The 20,755-nt window shown below is 37.9% G+C and overlaps 1 protein-coding gene across 1 annotated transcript in view; it reads left to right on the plus strand.

Moving 5' to 3' along the window:
• The first annotated feature begins 20,081 nt into the window (after nt 1-20,081).
• The window catches only part of LOC129771772 (uncharacterized), a 62,346-nt gene continuing 61,672 nt past the window's right edge, over nt 20,082-20,755 (plus strand). Inside the window, exon 1 of the mRNA XM_055775794.1 lies at nt 20,082-20,631. The gene's annotated coding sequence lies outside the window, so the exon portion shown is untranslated. The remainder of the gene's footprint in view (nt 20,632-20,755) is intronic.

Here is a 20,755-nt window from a genome sequence, read left to right on the forward strand (position 1 = left end):
ATGTTTTGCCTTTCGTCGCGGTTAGGAGCCTCCTGAACCTTGTATGTACGCAGGCCCTCCCGCTGCTTGGTCCGCTGGACGAATGAACTTGACAAATTCAGCTTATTGGCGACATCCCGGACCGAACTTCTCGGATCACGTCTAAACTGCTTAACTACGCGCTTGTGAACTTTTTCACTGACGGAGCATCCATTTTTGCCGTTCTTCACCTTCCGGTCGATGGTTAGGTTCTCGAAGTATCGTTTTAGTACTCTGCTGACCGTGGATTGGACGATTCCCAGCATCTTACCGATGTCCCGATGTGACAACTCCGGATTCTCAAAATGAGTGAACAGGATTAATTCACGACGCTCTTTTTCGTTCGACGACATTTTTCCAAATTTACGAAAAATTTACAGTGAAGCATGGCCAGCGTGATCTATACACTCTTATCTGATTATAAGCGAAAGCTGAAGATATAATTCCTAAAAATTAAATTTCTACAGCGTTTTTTCCGTGATGCAATTTGATGTGACACACCCTTTATGCACGTGGAAATTACCTTACCGTTTAACCCCTAAATTTGTATGTAGGGGTTTCTGGAGCCGGGGAGGGTTCTTATGATGGTTCGAGATCCCGACGAGCGTTGTTAGTCCATTTAATGCTTACGCTGACGAAATTGTTCGTTGTTCGAAAGTGGTAATATTTTCAGGGTAAAAACGCACTCCTATATTTTATAACAATATAAATTATATTGGGCCTAATTCTCCTGCGCGAATGGAATGTGACAGTAATGAACTCCTCAAAGTCACATGATCCAAGTCACCGTATCGCTGAAGGCGATTGGCATTACATGAGAGGTTCATTTTAGACTAAAATACCTAATGAACGAAAAATGGTAAAGTGTTCATTGGAATATATGACAAAGCTTGTGTTTTTTTGCAAAGGCTTTATGCATTCAATGTGTTTTATGAATATATATTCTTTTAATTTTAAAAAATTTCATTCCTTGTTACAAATATGTACAGGAAATTATTTCGTTTATCTTTATAATTTTTTTCCTCTTATTATAATTGCTGAAAAATGATATCACAGGGATAAGAAGATAAAAAAATATGTTTTGAAATCTGTTTTTCATAGTCCCTTTGCGTTAATATTATTGTATGTTATTTCAATTGTTTTGATTTTGTATTCATGTTTTGATTCCGCATTCATGGTTTGACTTAGTGTCCGGTGCTAATTCTGTAAAAATTTCGCTAAGTTTGGGTCAAAGCTTGACTATTATTTATAACATTGCAGTGAACATTATTTTATAGTCTCCTCACATAAAAGCCATCAAGGTAAGATATATTTATTGTCACCTTTCAACTATTTTCAAAAGCTAAACTTTATCCATAGACAATGAGCCGATAAAAACGATAAAGCTGTTAAGGATTTTGTAATGCTACTGTTCGAAACTGCGCTGTTATCGTCTGGATTCTCATTGGATGAGCTTGGTGTGAACGCATCTCGCATCTATCGTATGGTCAAGCTGGGTCTTGGAATCGATGAGGACGAAGCTATGAGCACAGATGATACTCCAGCCGCAACTACTTGTGAAAATGTTCCTTCACTAGTGGATGACATCGAGGATGCCTCACACATGGAAGAAGTTGATTAAGCATATACGATTTTCACCTACTGAAGTAGCTTTTCGTAGTTTTTGATAGTCTGATTTGTGTTTTTGGAGGAAGGAAACGGTATGCGGAATTGAGTTTCTCGTATCAGTTAGGGTCAACTATTGTAAACATACATTTTAATTTTGTTCCGCGTTACAGCGGCTGCAGAAGATGTACATTATTGTCATTAGTAATAACATACCAAATACTTGAACTGACTACATGTTAATAATAAATATAAATTATTTCAGAATGCACAGTTTTGTCCGAAAATTTTCACAATGTAGATGATGACTACATCTTTGAATCTGGTGTAGCAATTGCCCGTTAGGAACGGCGAATGATTAGAGATCGTTCAAATCCTTTGGAATTGTCTAATCCTATTTTTGGATTCCATTGCTCGTACTAGTCGATAACAAATGAGGGTACGACTTCAAAAGTCACAAAATGGCAAATTTTTCCACTGCAATCGCCCACGAGAATTGAGTGAGTGTTCATGAGAGTTCATTCAAGGTAAATATCTCACCACAGTCGCCTTCGGAAATTGAGTGAGGCTGTCACTTCTTATTCGCGCATCAGAATCCGCCCTATTTTATATAATGTCTTCATTTTACTATTTTTCTGTATCAAACATGTATTCCATGTAACGGAGAAAAAGGTTATTTGCAAGTGATTGAAAAATCTTGAACGAGCATTGTGTCCGAAAATAATGTGATACTATAATGACGAGTTTTTGTAGAAATACTAGTAAACGTAAGAAAACGTGAATGTTTGAATGTATAAAAAAAATCTTGGGCGGGACGAAGTTGGCTGAGTCAAACAACATTAAGTAGAAATTTTCATTCAAAATTTTATAATTTTACACTGTACTTGGTCCTTCTGATCTGGTAGAGAATAACTTACCTCTCAAGCACTAATATCGCCACCAGACGTCGACACTGTACATTTGTCATCGCAAATATAAACAAATCAGACCAGGGCTCGGCATAGTCATGGTCAACTGAGGATAGTCAGTTATCCTCCTTTTTTTTTTATTCGTATTTTTTTTTTTGAGACTTTCAGCCTCTTGGGCTGGTTCGTCTCAGCCGCCGGAAATGACTTTTGGCTTCTTCACGCAGTTTCTCCGCCAAAACGACTAAACAGTCAGTCGGGCGTTCAGTCGCTATCTCCCTCTACCGACTCGACTATATCATTTCATTCTTCACAGTCAAATTGTCTTCATTGCATTTTGAAGTGACTTCCCCCAAAACGAATTCGTTCTGCTATAAGAAGAACGCTCATTACAAATTTGATCAATTGAAATGTTTATTGCCTTGTTCAAATCTTATTACTGAAACTCAATGTTGACTCGTTCGATATTAATTTTTGCACTGATACAATGATGTACATGTCACATACAAAACAATAATTGACTTTTAACAGTCTATTACATTTACATTTACATTTACATTTATTCATCGAACAGAAAAGTCTACATGAATTTTATAATACATTCTTAATATTATACCATTGATCGAAGTCGATCAGTAAATACATTAACACTAACATTAAAATCAAATAAGTTATAAACTTCGTTAAAAATAGCACACATTGATCTGATTGGTTCGTTCTGGGCATATTCAGTTCTATAAAAGTTCAGCCCAAGGATTTGCCGAGGGCGAAGTTGTCTGGATGGGACGCTGAGGTTGATTCGTGAAAGTATGTTGGGGGTCGTCAATTTCTCCTAGCAGTAGATTCCCAACAAATATGGCTTTCTGGTGGTTTCTCCTTATCTTCAAGGTAGACATTCCAAGTAAACGACATCGACTCTCGTACGGCGGCAGATCGATTGGGTTGTTCCAGGGTAAAAACCGTAGTGCGTATCTAACGAATCTCGCTTGTACTGCTTCAATCCGCTTTATCCAGACTTCATGGTGGGGACTCCATACGACAGCTGCTGATTCACGCCGGAACGCACCAACGTATAGTACAAAGCTCGTAAACAGTAAGGATCACGAAACTCCTTTGAAACACGAAAGATGAAGCCTAGATTCCGGGTAGCCTTAGCGATGATGCTGGAGTAATGGTTCCGAAAAGTCAATTTGTAATCCAGCTCTACTCCTAGATCTCTTATGCTCGAGACTCTTTCCAGCGTTTCTCCGCAGATAGTATTGCATTGTATTGCAGACAGTTTGCGGGTGAAGGATATAATGGCACATTTCTTCACACTTATCACCAGATAATTTCTGTTGCACCAGTCTTCAAAGAGATCAAGATAACCCTGCAGTTGCTTACAGTCCTCTGCTGATCGTACTGTTGAGTAGATTTTTAGGTCATCTGCGTATATAATTTTACACCCTTGGGGGATAACAAAGCACACGTCGTTGAAAAAACAGAGAAAACAGAAGCGGTCCTAAATTACTCCCTTGAGGAACTCCAGAGCTGTTGGTAAAAAGGCATGACTCGTGACAACCAAGCTTTACGCGAAGACGGCAGTTAACAAGGTAGGACTTCAACCACTTGACAACCCGACCTTCGATTCCTAATCGTTCCACTTTTGCAAGTAGAATTCGGTGATTAACACGGTCAAACACATCCTTTAAATCGGTGTATATAGCATCAGTGTGATAACCATCATGCATACTTAATAAGCAATCAGATGTGAACTGTATCAGGTTAGTGGTAGTTGATCTTCCTGGGAAAAATCCATGCTGATCAGGGGATATATACGTTCTAGCGGTGTGTATCAGTAGGGGAAAAGGGGGGAATTTGGACCACCTAAGCAAATCGCCTAATATTTCCAAACCAATACGGTCTAAATAAAAAATGTCACATTGTATACTGAGCTACACTTGTTTTCTCTCAATCAATAATGTTTAATCATTATATCAAGCTTCAAACTACCAAATATATCATAAAATGAAAGAGACGATTTTTGGACATTAAAATTTGATGTAGGGTGATTTGGACCATCTGTGGGGTGATTTGGTCCAGTGTGTGTATCATCGAAAAAAACATTCTTATGTTTATTTAAAGTATTTAGAAATAATGTTACAATCAGTAACAGTGTTCTGGGATCGATACCAGGTGTCTTGGCCAGATTTCAGACCAGAAAAATAGGATTGGGACCATCTCGAATTATGCATGGATCTTTTCACTGTTGTTCGAGCATTTTCAAACACTGTCGATGATTGGTCAAAGAAAATCCGTTCTTGATGACCTGCGTTGGTCTTTCAAGCTCCTCCTTCTTCCAACGTTGTCTGCCCATCCTCTTTTTGTAATTTAGTGGCATCTGGAATCAATTAGACCAAAGAAAAGCCTCAAATCTGTAGGACCAATTCACCCCACAAAAACATGTCCATGTCACCCCACACAACATCCAAAAATTAAAATGCAATTAATTTCATTTATTGTTATCAAACTTACTGTTTCGCTGCATCAAATTGCTCCTCTTCTGTAGGAGAACAGAACTTTACTGCACAATACACGAAAAGTTTGTTTAATCAGCGGGAAAAACCTTAAAACCACGATCGGAAAACTCACATTTTTTGACAATAAAAGTGCTTGCTGTGTTAATGCTACCGTTTCCTTCAACCTGTCGAATTTTACCAAAGTTTTTTTACGTTAGTTATATACGGTTCAACAATAAAAGAAGATGACATTATAAAAAATCCAAGTTGAGCCATACTTTTTGAGATAATGGGGTGGTCCAAATCACCCCATATGTCCAACTCACCCCGTGTTACCCTATATTGTAAACTAGTATTTCCAACAGCTTTGAACAGGCACACAATGATGTAACTCCACGGTAGTTTTCGATGTTTCTCTTGTCTCCTTCTTTAAAAGTTGGGAACATGATAGAATCCTTCCATTTATCCGGAAAAACAGAGTCCGAAAGTGATTTATTGCAGATGAATCTCAGAGGCTCACAGACAGTTTCCGCATAACGTTTTAAAATGATTGCCGGTCCCGCTGAAACCGAGGACTTCATTTTTGTTAAGGCTGTAAGAACGTCCGAAACTGCAATGTCACCAATACGCAAGTTAAAGGCATTCACTGGTACGTTCCTCATAGCATTCCTGACTTCATCCTGACCCACTCTAGTTTCGTCAAATACGCTTGAAAAATGTTCAGCGAAAAATTACTCATGAAATACAGACATAACTTTAGTGGAAGAGCCATCGATAGTTCCAATCATAGAAACAAAAGCATAACCTTTTGCGTATTAGATATGATAATTTAGAAAAAACCATGCTGGTCTATGCGTGAACTTGAAGTGTTTATTGCCTCTTGAGAAGCCTATTTGCAAACAACCAAATTTAACAAGAGCATACAAACAGAAAACAAACGGCGCGTCGAAGATTTACAAAACAAAATGCAAACACGGACACCGTGTTCAAATTTATCATAGCACCTGATGCATGACAAACTCCAGTGTGTCACCAAACTTAAATTGGGCGTAAAAAATCTCACGGCAAGGTGCAAATCAAACACTGGTTCGCTCTTAGGCCCTACCGAAAGTGGGTACAAACAAACAGTAGCTGTAGCAGCCCATCAAGCTCAGGATTGCGTCCCGAAGACTTCATTAGCGCATGCATGTATCAAGTAAACTGATTAATTATTCATTGGCTAAACTAGGTGGCAGGAAGAAAAAAAAGCGAGAGTGTCAATCAAACAACACACTCCACAGTCTATCGAAGTACCGCCATCGCGTGCTATTTTGCATATGTGCGCGTTTGGAAAGATCGTTGTAAGAAAGCTACTGCTGCGGCGTCGGCTTCTCGCGTGGAGGTGTAAATTCGAAAAATTGATCGCATTAGACTTAAGCGTCGGATTATCTTGATAGATCTGATATATTTGAAAGGTACTCCTAGACTATTAGTAGAGTTGTTAAATCATGACAGACACGAACTGTAGAGAGAAGCACGTTACTAACATACATTTTTAAATGATGTATTTGATGCTCGAAATGAGCCAATGAATTTTTAAACACCTTCGATTGATTTAATAGGATATTCGTAAGCTTCTGAGACAGTATATGCCACTGCACCGTAACTCATTAGAATTTCAGGTTCGATGGACGCTCGGAGGAAGAATTCGATGAAGTCTTTTGAATTGCGATATGAATCTAACATTTATTTTTTATTTACAATCATTGCTTTTCGAATTTCGAATTGTATTGAGATTGTTTTTTGTGAAAATGAGAGACCATATGGCAATAGAACAGTGCTGTTCGAAATAATAGAAGTGCAAGTACGTGTTATTTTTTTTATCATTCCGTAACGCATGCAATAAAAATGAACTGATTCCGGTTGGCGATGAGAAAAAACCTACAAAAATATTTCAATGGAACAATTTTTCCTTGAATACTGCGTTTATGAGGCCTTCTACGAATATGTTCCATCTGCGATCGATGCTTTATACTGCCAGTTCCGCCTCGGAGCGAAGAAGTTGGATAACGTGAGCAGCGGCGTAGTGAGAGTAGATAGTGCCCCCGGCAAACTAAGAAAATGGCGCCCCAAAAAGTACCACTTTTTTCGATTTTGTCACTAGTTTTGAGACTATGATATTTTGTGAAAACTACTCACTTCTACCAATGTTCACTTTGAGCAGTTTAATCGTATTTAGAAGACTAGAAATATCATCACCAGCTTCGCTTATTCTATAGTCAAATACTTGCCTTGCGTGCTTTAGCTGAAGCAAAACGATCCACAATTCTATCTAAATCAAGGTATTAGCGATTTTTAGCGATTTTTTCCAATGAATTGCCAAGCCATTGAGTCGGCCTTGGCTTATTTTAGAAGATAATTTTGAATCAATTTAAGCTTGCTGAAACTGCGTTCGCACGATGTCAGGATCGACAGAATACCTGAGAATAATGTTCAAGGCGTCGAAGAGTTCAAGTCAGGTAATAGGTCCTTCATCTGCATCTTGAGCATTTCCAACTCTGATACAAGTTCCTCTGTTTCAACATCTGAAGAATACTTCCGCCCGAAATTTGACGCAACCTGCTTCAATTGATCCATGCTCATAGATGTTAGTCAGTCTCTCGTTATAAATGAAAAAATTGTAAGGGGTTGTATCTAGAACACGACCGCTTATTTTCGACGTAGAACTACGCAATTATATTATGCAATCCACTTGTTTACCACTTCGGATATTATTTTAGAATTCATCGAAATTTTTGTAAAAGATTATGTTCTTCGTAAATTTGATGACCGTCCTTTTACGTTCGATATGATGCCTCGGACTACCAAAATATGTGAACGGAAGAATTGCAAACGATTATTGTATTTTACATTTCCCTCTGAAATGATTGCACATCTCATGTTTATGTAGTTCTCGAACCGCGAAAGTTCATTCACCTCTAGTGTCTGAAATGACGATTTCATGTATATTTGCAAAACGGATTTTCACCGTAAATCGGGCCAATCAACCCTTGGCAGTTAGGGCGTTTAGATAACGCTTGACATTTCACAGTTATTCAATTGTTCATCTCATGAAAAATAACATTTTAATAATTGTGATAGACACGTAGAAATGTTCCCTATTGTTGCAAACATCTTTCCGATCTTGTTCGAGTTATAAGCATTCGAAATACGGTAGGGTTAGCACACAAATTGGCAGAAAAAAGTGTATGAAAAAAAATGAAGTTCTTCCAGTTTTCATGAATTTAAACCGTTTAGAGATTAACGAATTGTAATATATAGCATATCAAACAAATCTTGGAGAATTTCCGATTTGATTGGTATGCAAATCATGAGAATTCGTTCACAGTGAAAATAGTTATTAACGTTAACTATATTTCATAAAAACGTGACCTGTTTTCTGATTCGGCACCCTTCCTGAAAGACGTAGTTCTACGTCAAAATCTGATGCTATATCCGCTCTAGCAGGGTTGGCCAAACTTTTCACCATCACGTAGTGGAAATCAGGGTGAAACCGACACCCTAAGGATTTCCACAGATTTCCAAGATCTACCATGTGTCTTCGACTTCAAATTGGTCGATGTTAAGTCAGACCGGACCATGTAACATTTTTATGATTTCGAGAAAAACGAGTTTGAAGATCGGTGCTATAAGAGGCTGTCCACATACCACGTGAGCAACTTTAGAGGGGGTAGGGGTTATGAAGCTGTCCACGTTTGTCCACGATGAGGGGGTACAGATAATTTCCACGTGGACACATAAAATGATTTTTTTAAAAATACATTACGTCTGATCTGATCTTGTTCCTAATTTATTCAATCAATTCAGCAGTTACTGATACTGTGTAGAGAGGTCAGAATTGTTTTATTCGAAATGCTCGACATTGTTTTCTTAGTTGCAGGTCCCTATTCATTTTCTGTTTGCCATTCTTGTTGCAAATCGTGACAACAAGTTTGAATGGAAAAAATTTGGGAAAATTGACAAAAACCATCAGCTACTCGCAAAGTCGGTCTTTTCTCGAAGAGAGCCATGCTCTGTGTGTGGTGGTATTGGAGTAACGTGCGACCTCATGTCTCTTTGACATTCCGGTAAAAAAAATTTGGAATTTGGCTGGAATGCGCTTTTCCACTCACCATATTCACCGGATAGAGCACCTTCAGATTATTGCTTATTCAGACATGGGTCATGCGGACTCAATTGAATTTATTTTTCAAGTGTATTTTCCTTGAAAAAAAAATTTCTTGCAACTTTTTTCCCCATACTGTCTGTTTTTCCGATGCTGTCAAACGTTTCTCCTATAGAAGAAGCAAACGTTTTCATGACTCGGGCTCTGTTTATTTACCTTTTGTCACCGAACTAGAAATTAAATAAATATTTTAAATTGGGGAACTCATATATTTAAGTTGTTTTAATGAAAGAAAATAGTTCAAATAATATAATCCTAGTGTTCAGAATCATAAAAAAAAACATAAGAAAACATTTGGCTAGAAGTAAAATTGAATTACAATTAAGTTTAGATTTTTTTAGAAGTCAATAATACTGAAATTTCAGTATCAATCAAAATGTCTATTGTGCTTTTGTCATTTTAACGCTAGCATTAATTGATTAAAAAATGTAGCTCATTCATTTTATTTAATTCGATTATTTTTGCCTTTAATAGCAATTTTTTATCTATGTAGTGGATTATTATAAGAAAAGTAACACTTTTTCCCTTCTGATTATTGGACATCTTTTGACATTTCTATTTGATTCTTTTTGACAACCAATTTGATTCTATCCGCATGACGCAGATTCAGACCACTGCCCAATTCTTTCAAGCGCAAGAACTGCGACTCTTCGGATAGGATAAAAAAACACAATGATAGTTTTTGAACGAAAGATTGTAGAACAACCGGTAGAAAATATATATAAATAAGTTTTTCCTTGAAACCGGTGCGAGCTTGCCGACCAAACAAATACCTCCCAAGCAATTACACAGGAAAATCATTGGAGCACTACCCCCCAGCCTAGTTTTGTGTTCTGTAGAGGTGGGGTGTATCTTTGTTTCTAAGATGATACCAAAAAGCAAATATCAATTTCAAACTTATGGGGTGAGGAATCTGCGGATCAGCTGAGTGAATGAGCTCTGAAATTGGCCACTGATTGACGACTTTGAGATTAAGCGACAACTTGGGTGTTGAACGATCCAAAATTACATCACATTACGAAACTTTTACATAACTTGAACAGCGTGATGACAATTTTACAATTGCAACTATATCATCGCTTTCGAGCCAGCAATGCTGTTGGGAAATTGAATTCCTTGCAGAGAATGTGCGTGATGCAGTTTGTTTGAGAGTTGCAATGTAGAACGGCTCGACAAACATGTGAGCGAAGATATCGAAAACACTTACTGTAGCATTTTAGATTATCGACTAGAGTGAGTTAAAAGAAATTGTGTTTTGCGAACGTGGGATCTGATATTGCAATGATGGAAAAACGGGAGTTTCACGCAAACGAGTGTGGAGCAGTTCCCTGCAGACCATTTCGTAAATTCATAACGAAATGACTGAACAACTTTGAGATGCAGGATTCATACCCATTGACAGAAACAATTATAGTACGAGGGTCACTATTTATATTTCGGGAATTGGCAACACTGATGTCATGTGAGTCCATCTGACGGTTCCATCGTAAAGTTTGACACTTTTGACGATATACGAACTCAGAACATTTTGTCATACGGACGCTATTTGTTTATTTTATATTTAAATGAAAGTTTGGTCTCGGCAAAAAAATTGAACTGAATCGTGAACATTTTCGTGCGATGATTTTTTACGACTTTCGACGTGAATTATCACAACAAGAGTGCGTCAATCAACTTAATTTGATTTTTGGCGATGAAGCTCCATCAAAAACCACTGTGTATCGCTGGTATAGTGAATTCAATCGTGGTCGACGCTGTCTGACGAGTTTCGTGAAGGTCGTCCAAAATCGACTGTAGTGCCAGAAAAGATCGATGCTGTGCACGAAATGATTAAGCAAGATCGTCATGTAACCTATTGTGAGATTGAGGCATCCCTGAGCATTAGTTCCACCAGCATATATGCGATTTTACATGAACACTTAGTTGTGCGAAAATTATGTTCACGTTGGATCCCACATAATTTGACAATCGCTCAAAAAAAAGGCTCGTGTCGATTGGAATAAATGCTTTGAAAATTGGTTTAAGCGCATGCAATCGCAAAGCGCATGTGTATCGATCATCGTGGCGAGTACTTTGAAAAACAATAAAAATATATTCGCAGCTTAACTATTTGTTTTTGTTCCTATTCCCGAAATATAAATAGTGACCCTCGTATTTTTTATGTACAAAAGCTAGCCGAAGACAACATAAATGGAATTCGAAAAGAACTGAAGAGCGATAAAAAAAACTTCCCGGGTAATGTTTAAGAGGTAAAAAAATAAAGAACAAATCACTACTATGCCATTGGGCACCAAGGCACCATAAGGCTGAAAAATACCGATCACCTCTCTTCTAATGTAGCGCAAAACATACTCATAAAACATTACAAGTAATATAACCTCGGCCCGTGACTACTTCATTTTTTGAACATCATCAATCATATCTTTACTCATTGAACATCATCAAATATCTTATAGTAATCCTACGTCTGAATAGTTAGTCATGGTTCGGAAACAACCTTTTTTTTTGTTTAAAAAAACATAAAACAGGAAATAGAAATGAAATGATATTCAAACGCAATTCGATTATTTTCTTGAAAATAGAATTGTTCACGTGGACAAAAGGGGAGGGGTATAAGAAAAGTCCACGCTTGTCCACGGAGGGGGAGGGGAGGGAATGAAATCGTGCTTTTTTTGTCCACGTGGTATATGGTCAGCCCCTAAGGGGTTTTCATTGAGCGTTCAAAACAATTTCGATATATTATTCCTCCTGTATGCGTGATTTTCCAAATCTGATCAATGTGGAATGTAACTTACAAAATGTTTTACCTAATGTAAAATAACTCGAAGTTTTTAATTTTGCGAGTTGGTCCGCTCTGACTCAACACCGACCAATTGTTATAGAACCTCTCTTTAACTGTTCATGAACCATTCTACAGTATTTGTTGATCATTTTTGATAGAATAGAAAAATTGATGTTTTCAGGTGAAATAAATGGGAGTGCGGGTGAGATCGACAACCTGTCGGAAAAAACCGACACCATTGAAAAAACGAATGAAAACTTGTTACAATAATTTCAAAGTATCAGGAGTTTATCTACAAACTATGTGGACACTTTAAGATCCCAGCTTAGGTGAGCATCCACGTGAAATGTGCCGAAGGGCGTTGAACGAAGGGATACCATGAGCACTGTCAGGCATTTTTTTTGACATACCAGATTCTACGTTGGTTTTGGCTGTTTTATTAGTTCAGCTCTGTCGTTTTGTCTTTCGAATGTATACACGAGGCATCTACAAAAAGTAAGAACGCATTTTTCCTGTCTATGAAACACAAACCAGGTGTTGGTTTTACCCTGACCGAAAATATCGGTGTTACCCCGAATGGACTCAATATTTCAAAAAAATGTTTTTGAGAATTCATAAGCAACAACACCACCTATCGTCTCACAAACTACATTGAACAATGATCTACGATGGATTAAGCTTATAAAAGTATCGAATTTTCCATAATTTTAACTGAAGAAATCAGGGGGTGTCGGTTTTTCCCTGATTTCCCTACGCCTTCTTTTCAAAAGCAGACGGCGGACTACCAATACAATATGTTTTTTAAGTGACTGTTAATAAGTAGTAGTTTGATTGTAAAATGTTACGTAAAAGGTTGTTTCAGGTAACGAGAATAATGATTTCTTCTCAAAAACTGATTATTCATAATAACAATAGGCTCTTTTATTTCTTTATTTTTTATTTTAAATATATTTTATCCTGAATGTTTGTTTTGTATCTGATAAAACACTGGAAACATTAGGTTGTATATTTTAGTAAAGTTTTTCATATTTTTGTTCAAGTGTACTCTAATTTATTCGCAAACAGGGTGCCTGTTTCGATTGCATTCATAGTAGAATATTTATATTGTTTTCGGGTATAAGTAGAATATATCAGAAAAAAGTTTTCAAATATGCAACACATTTCCTCGCAAACCAAATTACAACAAGTACAGTAAATATGTTTTCGAAATTGAAATGCATTCGAAAACAAGAGTTTCATCTCTCTTGATTTTAAAAATATATCGCTATTAGAATTGAAGATTTCATTTTCAACTAATGCATTTTAATTTCATTGATATTTTTTCTATGTTGATTGCATCATGGATGGAAATAACATGAATTATATTATGTCGTCTATTTTTGAAATATCTTCAAATCTTTTGTCGAACTCATTTCGTAAAGATGAAATTTAATCTGTATAACTGTAATCTGTATAACGATCGTATTCATGTGTTAATCTGCTGATTTAGTCGCAATGTTTTCGAATTGCATCAAATTTTGTCTCCTAAATTGTTGTTATCAGTTTTTTCCTTGATGTTTCAAATTTAATTCCTTTTGCTTCGCTTGGATGACACAATGAAAAACGATCACCCACTTATAATAATTTATTTAGGATATGATTTTTTGACAGTTGTCATTAAATCTTAAAAAAAAACTTGGCACCTAAGGGTGTAATAATAAGAAAAATATTTGATTCACAATCCTCTTGCCCTGAATTTGCGTTTCTGTAACCTGATTTCCATACGTAGTTAATTATTTCCCGCCATATTTTTTCCCGCTCTCTTGATATTTCTCTTAGGTAAGGTAAGGCCATTTCATAATGGAAAGATATACGATCCAACAACAAGTCGAGATTATCAGATTTTACTACCGAAATTCGGAGTCAATGGCCTCAACTTTAAGAGAACTTTCCATCGAAAAATCATCTTCAGCGATGAGGCTCATTTCTGGCTGAATGGCTTCGTAAATAAGCAAAATATGCGTTATTGGTCAGGCAGCAATCCACACGTACTCCATGAGTCACCATTGCATCTCGGAAAAATTACGGTTTGGTGCGGTTTATGGTCCGGCGGCGTCATTAGGCCGCACTTCTCCCGTGATCAAGATCGGCACGTTACTGTGAATGGGAATCGCTACCGCTCAATGATAGCCGAATATTTTTGGCCTGAATTTGATTATATGGACTTGGACAATATGTGATTCCAACAGAACGGCGCCACAAACCACACAGCGAATTTAAAATTGATTTATTGAAAACCAAGTTTGGTGAGCGTGTTATCTCACGAAATGGCCTAGTCATTTGGCCGCCTCGGTCATGCGATTTGATGCCGTTAGACTATTTCCTGTGGGGCTACGTCAAGTCTAGTTTCTATCAATTAGTTTCTATTTATAATTGTGTCTCTTGACAGCGACTTTTTTAATCAAAGCAATTACTTCAGATTCATTGTTAAAATTTGCAAACAAAAATTCTCCTGATGCAACAAAACTCCTTTCCCCGTCTTCAAAAGGCTTCTCATGCTTTAAGAAAATTTCATTTATATCAAATGGTGCAATTGTGGCTGTTTTCTACTTCGATTTCGATCTCGAGAAAGCAAACTCTGCAAAACGTTCATTTGGAGTCAACGATACTTTCTTTTTATTTTAACATTTTTTGTGGAACGACTCCTTTTGTACATGACGAATTTTAGTAATGTGTAAATATCAGACAGGCGATCGATTAGGAACAACTACGCGGACGACCAGTCGCCCGCGGTTTACGCTTTGGTCACTCCTGCGCTATAGCTTCTCCTCGTTGTAGTGCTAAGAGGATTTTTCGTTGAAAAGTTACAGCCAAAAGTATGAGGTCACCTCAAGGGATATACGAGGGTCGTTCAAAAAATAAGTTTCAGTGCCTCAGAAATCGTGGAAAAATAAAGTAAGGACAAAAAAAAAACAAGGAGATTTTCGTAATCTAAAGTATGATTTTTTTGAAAATCGCAAAATCGCCCAAGGAATGAGTAAAGGAAATCGAGGTTTTTCGAAAAAAAATTTCGATGCCAAATGTTTTAAAATTGCATGAAACGTCGAGATCTAGTGTCATCTCGGAAAAAAAAATTGTCAAAAATCTACACTCTGGGACTTAGTTTTTTCTTCGAAACGTATGGTTTTGGGTACCAATAAAAATAGTTACCTCGATTTTTCATTCGGAACTAGTTGCGAAATGTTGATTTGCATGATAATATACCCTATACAAAATATTAGCTCATTCGAACTTCATTTATTAGTGTCGCAATTTTTCGAAAACCCCGATTTCCGGTGATTTTTCGGTTTTCAAAAAACAAAAATTTTAACGTCTGCAACATTTATTTGCAAAAAACTCAGACAGCCAATTTTCGCAAGCCCCCTTTGATGCCAACTTAGTATCACCAAGAGCGTTTTGCATGGACCAGAAGAGATGATAATCACTTGGAGCCAGGTTCGGACTATACGGTGGGTGCAATAGGACATCCCATCCGAGCACCCGTAGCTTCTGGCAGGTCATCAAAGATGTGTGAGGCCGAGCGTTGTCCTGGTGGAAAACAACACCATTCCTATTGATCATTTCTGGCCGCTTCTGGTCAATCGCCTGCTTCAAACGGTCAAGCTGCTCACAGTAGAGAACCGAGTTGAGGATCCGGCCATAGTTGAGCAGCTCATAGTGGATGATTCCCTTCCAATCCCACCAAACACACAGCAAAACCTTCCTTGTCGTCAATACGGGCTTGGCGACCCGATGCGACGATGTACAACACAATATATGTTTAAGTGTTGCCATATATTGACAATATACGACATTTCTTTTTCCCCAACCCAATATAATACGGTGAAAAAAATTGACATTGAAAATTCTTGGATTTTGGCGCCCCAAAAGGTCAGCACCCCCGGCAAATACTGGGTTTGCCGCCCGCACACTACGCTACTGAATGTGAGGTACTTTTTGTTCGCGGGATATATCCGATCCGTCATTTACAGCCAGTCTTCCATGTTTCACAAAAAACACTGCGTCCGGAATAAACATGTCCACGCTGCTGTTCACAGTTTTGTGTTTGAGTACAAACATGATTTTTTCGTACCTATGTTAGAAAATGTGACATGTTTGTATTCGTGGTATGTTTGGACATACGATGTTTAATCCCAATGTTTCACATGATGTTCGAACATGGTGTACAGTTTCTCTTGCATTTTCACCCCAAGCACCGGCAGTTCGTAGAGTAGAAGAAGCGAATCGGACACCACACCACCACCACTCAACGCGTGGTGTGTTGGTATGTTGACATGGAAAAAATGCTTTCCTTTCATGACAATGGGTGCTTCATCAAAAATATTGGGCAAATAAAATAAACCTCTTTTTCTGTTCTGAACAAAATAAACATCGATTGATATGAGAGTTTTTCACATTTGATATCATTATTTAGTGCACGCATCAATTTATATATTGAATTCATTTAACATTCGCTATTATTAGCTATTTGAGCGAGTACTAAAATTGAATTATTCAGCAGTGACATGTTAGGCGTGACGCTAACCACTCGACCACGGGAGCAACAATTTTGGCTAGATCTTTGAATACAAATGGCCAATACTGCTTGTTCGCGACGATCGCGACCCGAGCTATAAAACGAGCGGAGAAAAGGAGAAGAAAGGATGATGCAATCGCATGCACACATAGCATATGTAGTGCAGTGTAAGTGTAGCTTTTAGTTTTTTCCTTCATTCAGTTTGTGATAACATCGAGAAATTAATGGTGTGTTTTAGCCGCTGAAATTTCTCTGCTGGTTCTGCTGTGTGCCGCTGAAGGTTGCATCTAAAACTAATATTTGGGTATTTATTTTTTTGGTCAGCATTTGTACGACGTCGCCCGCTATGCAGTCGGCTCCCCAGACTTTAATTGCCAACATGCACGCAAAAAAAAAATAGAAAGCTTCTTTCTATTCAGAGAATGTTTTCTTTGAACGAAACCAAGGATTATTTAATCAGACTTGCAAAATGTGCATGAACGATCTATAAACTTTTACTTAGTCGCGGCAATACATACACACACTTTTTACAGATACACGGGCCGAAGGTTGTGCAGTCCACAGATGATTCAACAAGAGCCAAAGGTTGTACCGCTCATGACAACTCTACACGAGCTGATGATTGCGCCGGCTAGTGATCATTCTATCCTGGATTCCTCGAGTCGAAAAAGACGCACCACGCTAGATATGGGGTGCAGACTAGGGGGTCGTTGCTGATTAACGGTCAGCTGCATCCCAATAGGAAGTATCCCATGTCGGGCACACGTACAGAGCATTGAAGACTGCAACATCCCAATTATGAGAACACTTGTAATACTAACCTCGAGCCAACCGCGAGTAATCGGTTACATATTACTAACATAGTTGTAAGCAAACATTGTCAAAATATTGAACTCCCGGCCCCGTTAGGCTGACGCCATATGAGCCTTAATAAAAATATATATTTTGGTGCATGAACTTATAGCCTCTTAGTTCGTGCAATTTTTGAAATGCGAACTAAATTTTAAGTTCGTTTCTGTGAAAAAGTATTCTACGAAGAAATCTTTTGGAATGAATAATTTCTTTCCGTGTATGAAAAGAAACGAAACGAAAGCAATGAATACTGCGACATCGGGTGATATGTTTGTACATGATGTTCTTGAATTATAAACATCGTGTTTGCTTTCACATGTCTATGTTTGTGTATCATTGTTCGTGTTGGGGATAGACACTCAACACTAGCGAGAATCATGTTCGAATTCAATCAAAAACATGGAATTTTCACATCGCGTGGACATGTGTAAGTGTTTTTCGGAAGACTGTTTACAGCTATCTCTTCTTTCAAGAGAGAGGTAAAAACAGAGAACGGAAGCCGGATTACGCCGGAAGGTCAGAGCAATCAGCTGAACGATGAAGAGGTATCTGAAAAAAGTGGATAACCGTTTTACGCGGAAGAGGATGTAGCATATTGGCCGGGCCTGGCGCTGGTCCATTATGCTAAGAAATTGCTGGAGGAGATGGACCGGCTGAAGATAAGCATTGTATCGAAGATCATCAACCCTCACAACAGGGGGCCTTCGTAGCCTAATTGGTTACGTGTCCGCTACCAAACGAACGATCACGGGCTCATAACTCAGGGCCCTCAACTGACCATCTTTGCATGCGGAGTATACTCCAAAATAGATTAGTAGTCTATATCTATGAAAATGAATTCCTGTCTGTCTGATTCTTATGGACTCGGAAACTACTGAACCGATCGACATGGAAATTGGTATGTAGGATTTTTTTTGGGACCGGGAAAGGTTTTTACGATAGTTTGAGACCCCACCCCCCTCTCTAAGAGGGGGGTTGCCATACAAATGAAGCATAAATTTCTGTATAGCTCGAAAACTAATCAATCAAATGGAGCCAAATTTGGCATGTGAAGGTTTAAGGGGCACGAAACGTTTCTATGAAGAATAGACACTCCTCCCCCTTCTCTAAGAGGAGGCTGCCATACAAATGAGGCATAAATTTCTCCATAACTCAAGAACTAATTAAGCAAATAGACCCAAATTTGTTATGTGAAGGTTTTAGGGGACAATAAACGTTTCTATGATGAATAGATACTCCTCCCCTCCCCTCCCCTAAGGGGGGGATGCCATACAAATGAAACACAAATTTCTGTATAATTCGAAAACTAATCGAGCAAATGGAACCAAATTTGGCATGTGGAGGTTTTAAGGGTGCAATAAATGTTTCTATGGTGGTTACGTACCCCTTCCCTCCTCTCCAAGTGGAGGGCTGCCATACAAATGAAAAAAAAATCTGCATAACTCATGAACTAATCAATCAAACGGAAACAAAATTGGCATATGGAGAATTTAGGGGGCAATAATTGTTTATATGGTGGAGGGAAGGGTTCCCCTCTCTAAAGGCAAGGAGGCTGCCATACAAATGAAACACAAACTTCTACATAACTCGAGAACTAATCAAGCAAAGGAGCCAAATTTGGGATGTGAGGGTTTTTGGATACGAGGAATGTTTCTATGATGGTATGACACCCCTCTCTCCTCTGAAATGGAGAGGGAGTTCAGTAAAAATAATACACATACAACCAAACATATTCCAACCAAACATGACAACTGAAAATTTTCCGAAAACTCTGAAGGAAAATGGGAAAATAAAGAAAATTCAAATTCGCATATGTTCTACAATTGCATAGTGACAAACGTTGTTAGTCCATTTGATGTTTGCGCTAACGAAATTGATCTTTGTTCGAAAGTGGAAATGGATTTAAATGTGATAAAACGCACTCTTATATCTTCTTCTATCTATATAAAAAATGGATCACCGAATGTGTTGATAATAGCAAAACTCGAGAAAGGAATTGTCCGATTTAGGACTGTCATTGTTCTATCATATTTTCTGTGTCAAACATTTATTCCATGTAACGAAGAAACATGTTATTTTCAAGTGGTTGAAAAATCTTCGAAATTGTGTCTGAAAATAATCTGATATTATAATGAAGAGTTTTGGTAGAAGTACTAGGAAATTTATAGTAAAAGGTAAGAAAGCGTGAATGTGATAACGAAACATAAATTTTGTGCGGGACGAAGTTTGCCGGGCCAGCTAGTATTAGAATGTTTGTGCAACAATTCAATAAAAATCAGACCGAATTGTGTCAATCTCTATCATAACGCATAATTACTTTGGTTGCTAAACAATCACAAAATTCAATATCAACGGTTATCACCTGTGCTATCAATGCAATGATAGCGCCGATCGGTGCTGCTTCCGAGATGTTGCAAGTAAGCAGCGCGTATCATAGCATAGATAGGTCCAATCAAAAAACCCAAAGACAAAACTCTCGAATCTCTCGCTGGGATGCTGCTGAAGTGGAGGAGAACGGACAAAACGAAAAGCAAAAGGTGAACACATATCAAAATTCGGATAACTGCGGCATACATGGACTGGGTCCGTTCGTGCTCTGAGTCCGAGGTGCCGACACCGACGTCTCAGATACATCTTTTATTCGCTTTTCGGTAGCGTTGCGATACGGACGGTCGACGAAGAGCTGCGAGCGCGCTGCGTGCTGATTTGAATTTGACGCGTTTTCTTGGAATTTTGAAAATTTGCTTTTTTTTGCAATCGGCTTTTAAAAAAAATCAAAATCGCATGTTATACTGGGAGTGTTATCAGTGATGGAACAATTAACCCTGAAAATGAATCTATTCACAGCTATATGATATGTTGGATTGCTGCTAGAGTGCATGTTGTTACCTCGATAACGGAAAATTGTACCTTAACAACACACCGGATATTTGAAAGCGGCATTGAGGTGTTTCAAAATTTGGGGTTAATCAATGTGATAACTTCCTAAAACAGTAGTATGAAGTTACCAAATGTTGTAGTGTTTCTGGGTAGTGAATATATCGTGAAAATATTAAAATAAAATTCAAAGATTTGTGAGACGCGAAAGTGTAGTGTTTGTGGTGTACGAATAAAAATGGATATACAGAAATTGTTATATTGATACATCTGTTTTATACTATCGAATATTCGGCTGAAAAGTTCTGCCGTAACTATTAATCATTAATCAGCAGGTAAGATATACATCTACAACTTGTATACATTAATGAAAATTCACACGAATTTTCAACGCAATCAAAATAGCAATTGTAAACATATTTTTATCCGTTTTTTTATTGCTTCGCATTTCCAAGTATT

Source organism: Toxorhynchites rutilus, chromosome 2 (genome assembly GCF_029784135.1).
Source record: "Toxorhynchites rutilus septentrionalis strain SRP chromosome 2, ASM2978413v1, whole genome shotgun sequence".
Classification (NCBI taxonomy): domain Eukaryota; kingdom Metazoa; phylum Arthropoda; class Insecta; order Diptera; family Culicidae; genus Toxorhynchites; species Toxorhynchites rutilus.